The sequence below is a fragment of the Sinocyclocheilus anshuiensis genome, unplaced genomic scaffold, assembly GCF_001515605.1.
Source record: "Sinocyclocheilus anshuiensis isolate Anshui unplaced genomic scaffold, SAMN03320099.WGS_v1.1 scaffold637, whole genome shotgun sequence".
Taxonomy (NCBI): domain Eukaryota; kingdom Metazoa; phylum Chordata; class Actinopteri; order Cypriniformes; family Cyprinidae; genus Sinocyclocheilus; species Sinocyclocheilus anshuiensis.
Genome location: NW_015539816.1, coordinates 147,655 through 155,916, shown reverse-complemented (window position 1 = coordinate 155,916; position 8,262 = coordinate 147,655). Strand labels below are relative to the sequence as shown.

Below are 8,262 nucleotides of genomic sequence, written 5' to 3'. Positions count from 1 at the left end.
ACTTTTATTGTCCTCATTTGTAAGTTACTTTGGATAAAAGCATCTGCTAAATTACTAAATGTAAATGTAAATGTAATGAGTGCCTCACCTGGTCTACAGTTTTATAGATAACATCAGTGAAGACATTTCCTAGGATGGGTAGCGGCCAGGGTCCTGGTGGAAAATTTGCTGGGTTTTTATGTCTGATCAAATCTATAAGCAGCAGCAGTAAACAAATCAAAAACAAAAAGCTTTTAAAATCCAGGCACTCATATAGGGAATATAAAATCATGGCTGATTCTATGGGCAGCCGACTCCTCTGAAGTAAACCGACTTATTTTAGCCAGGCTGTTGTGAATAGGGTGTGTGTGAGAAAGTACACATTCACTGTTTATCTGAAAAGAGAGAATTAATGTGGGTCTCAGCAACAAGGGGCCAAACGAGCAGTGTGGGAGTCATTATTTAACCCTGTTATGTAATCAGTGTTTGTAGTTCATGCTATAGTTTCCAACAAAAACAGAGCCCCAATTCAGCCTCTGTGAGAACCTTCTACATTGCGAAAGAATCTCTACCAGGAACAGGTCATAAATAATGACTGAACTACACAGTTGAACTACATGAGACTGAAGAGATAAGCCATATGCACGCTATGCAGACAGCAGATAAGAACATCTGTGCAATCGTGACAATGCTAAAGTGTTTTAGTTTGACAACATTTTTCTTAATGCATAACAGTATAACACTACAGCTACAACACAATATAAATGTGTGTAATGTATGAATGCTTATGGACGCTTGCCTCCATAGGGTCTTTGTTCCTAAATGAATAAGTAGTCTAGTGGGGTTGGGGAGGTAATAAGACACCTTGTTTTGCTCTCTTCCTCTTATTGTACTATGTTGTGAAATGTACTACAGGCCTAATACGTGCTGCTCCATTTTCAGTCTGAGAGGTTTGTAAGTGTAAACTTTATCACACTTTTTAACACTGGGGACAATTAATACACTGTAAGAAAAGATTTTTAAATAAAGGGAGTAGAAAAAGTCTGAAAATACTATTTCAGTCTTGCTTCTTACACGTTTAATTGAATGTGTTACTTGCCATTTCTTTGTAATTATTTGTGAAATGTACTAGCAATTTTTGAGCGGAAATCGTTTCTACACTATTTTTTTTTATTCAGTAGCAAGTGTTGATTGATCAAATAAACTCATTAAAAAGTTACAAATGAATGCAGACCTCATGCATATCAGAGAGGGACATTTGTCCTATAAGCACACACACTGAATCTAAAAAGGGATTTTGTCCCTGCTATGTGTAGTAGTCTGTACACTCAGTGTTTGAGACTACAAAAGGAGAGGCCTTTCATGGTTCTGGGGCCCCAGCAAGTTACACAATACCCCAGCTGTTGTTAGTAATGAATCTGTGACTGTGAAACATTCCTTTACTCTGTTGTAGTTAAAGTAACTCTAAGAATTTGCCTTTTTAAAATGAAACAGTTCTATGTATCTATATTTATCTATTAAAAAAAAAAGCGATATTTCATGTGACAAATTTTTTACTAGTGTAATTTATTTACATGACAAATATGATTTTTTACACATCTGTAAATCATTTACATAGTGCATTAATACAGGTATCTATACATGTACATTTTGTACATCAAAATCATTCATACATGTACTGATACATTTACATTAATACACTGAACTCATGTTTACAACATTGCAACAATATTGCAATTTGAAAAAGGTGGAAATGATAATCATCCAGAAACACATATCAGAAAGCATACTTTATATCTAATCTTACTGACTTTTTATTGTTCTAACACGAGGACACACACATACGGTATGGAGAAGGAACATTTGTGAACCATATCTCTCCCTTCAAACTGGGTTCCTCTCCTGGACATTTGGTGATGGTGAATTGCTGCAGCAGAGTGGTGAAGAACAGGAAGATCACCTGACGAGCCAGCTGCTCTCCCAAACACGCTCGCTTACCTGTGAGCAGAAGCCACTCATTGTTTTTGGTGTCAGAAAAAATGACACTGATTAAATTATACATTATTGCACTTGTTAGTTTTTCATTCATTTATAAAAGCATACTGCCCTGTTAATTCACTTAACAGGTAGTTAGGTACATCAAGTTTCAAAAGTGTGTGCTAGTTTTGCTCTTCTGTACTTGTCCACAAAAAGATAATTACAAGCAAATCATACAAAATTGGTTTAATTTTAGCCATAAAGGTAATTGTGGTTAGTGTACATACCAGTTCCCTTATAAACTTTGTGAAACAGAGGGACATTTGGACGCTCAACAAAACTGTCATTCTGAGTAACGAGGGCCTCCTTTACCATTTTATATCCCGACACGACTACCATTTTCTCACTGCCCACTCTTAAGCTGAATATGTCCCCGTAGACTTCAGCCAACTGAAATTGAAAATATTTATTTTAATTTGTATATATCAATTAGGAACATTAATAGTTAAAATATTTTCCAGTCCAGAAACAGGACAATAAATTAAACCATCTCTAAAAGCTGAAAGATTTGACAATAAACTAACAGACATGCAAAAAAAAAAACAAAAAAAAAACATGAATTTAGCTCCCACCTTATTCATGGTCCTAAAATCCATCTTAGTGAAGACAGTTCCCAGGAATGGCAGAGGCCATGGTCCTGGAGGGAACTTGGAAGGATTCCTATTTTTGATAATATCAGCAAGGAGCAGAAATACAAAAAACAAAATGATCCAGCTTTTAAAATCAAAGCTGTCATAGATCAAGTGCAGGATCATTGTGGTAGAGGAAATGACAGATTCCCTTTGTCTTATTTGCACTCAGTGGTCTGTATTTATACAAGTACTTTTGTACAGAACTGGGAAATGTAAATACTGGAGGGGAGGAGTAGAGAGATATTACATATTACATAAGGCACTCCAGATTCCATGAAGTTGGAGAACAGAACCCTATGGAAACACATTTATCAAAGTAAAAGTTTAAAGATAAGAACAAGTTATTGCAAACACATGGGCAACATCACAGTTCTGCCTGACATGTCTACATTTGCTCTGGAGGTTTTTCAAACGGTTCATATTTTCTTTCTGCAGCTTTAATCATACATGTATATATAGAAATTGACTGTTCTTTATCTTTTTTCATATCCATTGAATGAATAAGTAGTTGAGAAATTTGGGGAGGTAATAAGACACCCTTGTTTTGCTTTCTTTCTGCAGCTTTAATCATACATGTATATATAGAAATTGACTGTTCTTTATCTTTTTTCATATCCATTGAATGAATACGTAGTGGAGAAGTTTAGGGAGGTAATAAGACACCCTTGTTTTGCTCTCTTCCTCTTATTCTCTCAAGAGATGTTGTGAAATGTACTACAGGCCTAATACGTGCTGCTCCATTTTCAGTCTGAGAGGTTTGTGAGTGTAAACTTTATTACACTTTTTAACACTGGGTGCAATTAATACTTCAAAAATTCTACTTTAAAAATGCAGTAGCAAGGGTTGATTAAACAAACAAACTCGTTAAAAAGGGACAAATTAATGCGGACCTCCTGCACATCAGGAATGGACATTTGTCCTATAAGCACACACACTGAATCACTTGATTATCAGTAAAAAATCACCAGCTCCATTTGAGAATAAAATTGGTTTAATTTTAGCCATAAAGGTAATTGTGGTTAGTGTACATACCAGTTCCCTTATAAACTTTGTGAAACAGAGGGACATTTGGACGCTCAACAAAACTGTCATTCTGAGTAACGAGGGCCTCCTTTACCATTTTATATCCCGACACGACTACCATTTTCTCACTGCCCACTCTTAAGCTGAATATGTCCCCGTAGACTTCAGCCAACTGAAATTGAAAATATTTATTTTAATTTGTTTATATCAATTAGGAACATTAATAGTTAAAATATTTTCCAGTCCAGAAACAGGACAATAAATTAAACCATCTCTAAAAGCTGAAAGATTTGACAATAAACTAACAGACATGCAAAAAAAAAAACAAAAAAAAAACATGAATTTAGCTCCCAACTTATTCATGGTCCTAAAATCCATCTTAGTGAAGACAGTTCCCAGGAATGGCAGAGGCCATGGTCCTGGAGGGAACTTGGAAGGATTCCTATTTTTGATAATATCAGCAAGGAGCAGAAATACAAAAAACAAAATGATCCAGCTTTTAAAATCAAAGCTGTCATAGATCAAGTGCAGGATCATTGTGGTAGAGGAAATGACAGATTCCCTTTGTCTTATTTGCACTCAGTGGTCTGTATTTATACAAGTACTTTTGTACAGAACTGGGAAATGTAAATACTGGAGGGGAGGAGTAGAGAGATATTACATATTACATAAGGCACTCCAGATTCCATGAAGTTGGAGAACAGAACCCTATGGAAACACATTTATCAAAGTAAAAGTTTAAAGATAAGAACAAGTTATTGCAAACACATGGGCAACATCACAGTTCTGCCTGACATGTCTACATTTGCTCTGGAGGTTTTTCAAACGGTTCATATTTTCTTTCTGCAGCTTTAATCATACATGTATATATAGAAATTGACTGTTCTTTATCTTTTTTCATATCCATTGAATGAATAAGTAGTTGAGAAATTTGGGGAGGTAATAAGACACCCTTGTTTTGCTCTCTTCCTCTTATTCTCTCAAGAGATGTTGTGAAATGTACTACAGGCCTAATACGTGCTTCTCCATTTTCAGTCTGAGAGGTTTGTAAGTGTAAACTTTATCACACTTTTTAACACTGGGTACAATTAATACTTTTTAAAAATGCAGTAGCAAGGGTTGATTAAACAAACAAACTCGTTAAAAAGGGACAAATTAAAGCGGACCTCCTGCACATCAGAAATGGATATTTGTCCTATAAGCACACACACTGAATCTAAAAAGGGAGTTTGCCCCTCCTGTGTGTAGTCTGTACACTCAGTGTTTGAGACTACAAAAGGACAGGCCTATCATGATTCTGGGGCTCCAGCAAGTTACACAATACCCCAGCTGTTGTTAGTAATGAATCTGTGACTGTGAATCATTTCTTTTCTCTGTTGTAGTTAAAGTAACTCTAAAGGCCCGTTCACACCAAGGACGATAAATATAAAGATAACGATAAAGATAAAGTTCAAAAAATCGTTCTCAATATTAAAGAATAGCAGAGTCCACACCACAACTATAACGATAAAGACAAAGAGAAACGATATCCTTGGAATCACTTTCAAAATGATTTTTTTCCAGCTGATGAACGATAAAAAAAAACACAATTTGACAGCCAATCAGAATCCATCCTGCTGTAACGAGTTTGAGAATAAACAGACGATATAATTCGCTCCTATAAGCACACACACTGAATCTAAAAAGGGAGTTTGCCCCTCCTGTGTGTAGTCTGTACACTCAGTGTTTGAGACTACAAAAGGACAGGCCTATCATGATTCTGGGGCTCCAGCAAGTTACACAATACCCCAGCTGTTGTTAGTAATGAATCTGTGACTGTGAAACATTCCTTTACTCTGTTGTAGTTAAAGTAACTCTAAGAATTTGCCTTTTTAAAATGAAACAGTTCTATTTATCTATTTAAAAAAAAAAAAGAGATATTTCATGTGACAAATTTTCAACTAGTGTAATTTATTTACATGACAAATATGATTTTTTACATATCTGTAAATCATTTACACAGAGCATTAATACAGGTATCAATACATGTATATTTTGTACATCAAAATCATTCATACATGTACTGATACATTTATATTAATTAATTAAACTCATGTTTACAACATTGCAACAATATTGCGTTTTGAAAAAGGTGGAAATGATAATCATCCAGAAACACATATCAGAAAGCATACTTTATATTTAATCTTACTGACTTTGTATTGTTCTAACGTGAGGACACACACATACGGTATGGAGAAGGAACATTTGTGAACCATATCTCTCCCTTCAAACTGGGTTCCTCTCCTGGACATTTGGTGACGGTGAATTGCTGCAGCAGAGTGGTGAAGAACAGGAAGATCACCTGACGAGCCAGCTGCTCTCCCAAACACGCTCGCTTACCTGTGAGCAGAAGCTGTAACGAATTTGAGAATAAACAGACGATATAATTCGCTGGTGTGGACGCTAATATCGTTATCTTTATAGTTATCGTTCTTGGTGTGAATGGGGCTTAAGAATTTGCCTTTTTAAAATGAAACAGTTCTATTTAAGTATATTTATCTATTTAAAAAAAAGAGATATTTCATGTGACAAATTTTCAACCAGTGTCATTTATTTACATGACAAATATGATTATTTACACATCTGTAAATCATTTACATATAGGCCTAGTGCATTAATACATGTATAAATACATGTACATTTTATACATCAATATCATTACATACACTGATACATTTATATTTTAAAACCAAGTTTGCAACATTGCAACAATGTTGTATTTGGCAAAATGTGGAAATAATGCTAACATAAAAGAATTGTAACTGACTTTTGGTCTAACGTGGGGACACACGCATATACGGTTGGAGCAGGAGCATATGTGAACTCTCCCTTCAAACTGGGTTCCTCTCCTGGACATTTGGTGACGGTGAATTGCTGCAGCAGAGTGGTGAAGAACAGGAAGATCACCTGACGAGCCAGCTGCTCTCCCAAACACGCTCGCTTACCTGTGAGCAGATGCCGTAATGCAAAATTAAAAATCCCATTGTGGCATTAACAAGAGAAAACTTGACAAGTAACAAATTAGAAGTATGATGACATTATATTAATCAAGGTACATATTTTTCAACAGCCTCACATGACAGAAGTTCAGCTGTTTTAAGTAATGTAGTAATATTTTCCAGTAACAAGCTATGAGTATAAGAGTATAACGAGAAGCACGAGCAAGACTGATTTTAATATCTGACAAACACGTTCACCAAAATGCTCATCTCTCACTGTAGTGAAATCTAATTCATTACTGAATCAGTACATCCTAAAAATGTCCTCTCCCGCATGTAGTTTTATGAAGTCCAAAGTCACTCTTGTAATGCTTTATGACAATAATTCAATGATTGTATAATTAAATCTGTTTTAAGTAATGTAGTAATATTTTCCAGTAACAAGCTATGAGTATAAGAGTATAACGAGAAGCACGAGCAAGACTGATTTTAATATCTGACAAACACGTTCACCAAAATGCTCATCTCTCACTGTAGTGAAATCTAATTCATTACTGAATCAGTACATCCTAAAAATGTCCTCTCTCGCATGTAGTTTTATGAAGTCCAATTCATCAAGTCAGTTAATCCTAAATATCCTTTCTCATTTGAAGCATTGTAAAGTCAAAGAAAAACAATTCACCAATTTTACTGACTTGGTTAGGTAAATGTAGTTGTTTTGTTGTATAATGTAGCACGCCCGCCGTCCGACTGGTGGTGCTGCAGTAAGTTTTCTGTTTAAATAAACAAAGAGAGACACAGTTGTGCTGCTTTCAGTCATGGAGTCGCTCTTCTAAAGTTGTTCAGATGACCAAAGCACAAGGTTTTCTTGCATAATTAACATTTTAATTGTTTGGTCAGACATTTACATATTCATAGATCGGGGATTAAACGTGGAGTTATGTTCTGTATGCTAAATATGAATATATAAACAAGCGTATGTGCACAGTACCTATAAATGCACTTTGCATCTGCTTTCTGCTGATTGCTGATGAGATTGACATGCTAAATGGCCGACTGACCAAGTACACTCTCATTAATTTCGTTCACGAACGAGATATGTACCAGTTCATTCAACTCGTTCACGAACGAGATGTAGCAGTTCATTCAACTTGTTCACGAATGACATGTACTAGTTCGGTTATTTCGTTCACGAACGAGATATGTACCAGTTCATTCAACTCGTTCACGAACGAGATGTAGCAGTTCATTCAACTTGTTCACGAATGACATGTACTAGTTCGGTTATTTCGTTCACGAACGAGATATGTACCAGTTCATTCAACTCGTTCACGAACGAGATGTAGCAGTTCATTCAACTTGTTCACGAATGACATGTACTAGTTCGGTTATTTCGTTCACGAACGAGATATGTACCAGTTCATTCAACTCGTTCACGAACGAGATGTAGCAGTTCATTCAACTTGTTCACGAATGACATGTACTAGTTCGGTTATTTCGTTCACGAACGAGAAGATCTCTCGATCTCGTTCAAACACTGTCCCTTTTAAAGGGGTCATATGATGCAATTTCAATTTTTCCTTTCTCTTTGGAGTGTTACAAGCTCTTGG

The 8,262-nt window shown here is 35.7% G+C and overlaps 2 pseudogenes; both read right to left on the bottom strand.

Annotated features, from left to right (window-relative positions):
• LOC107683976 (cytochrome P450 2J6-like) overlaps positions 1–2,836 on the bottom strand; it is a 10,299-nt pseudogene extending 7,463 nt beyond the window's left edge.
• A 3,041-nt stretch (positions 2,837–5,877) lies between these two features.
• LOC107683975 (cytochrome P450 2J2-like) overlaps positions 5,878–8,262 on the bottom strand; it is a 4,580-nt pseudogene continuing 2,195 nt past the window's right edge.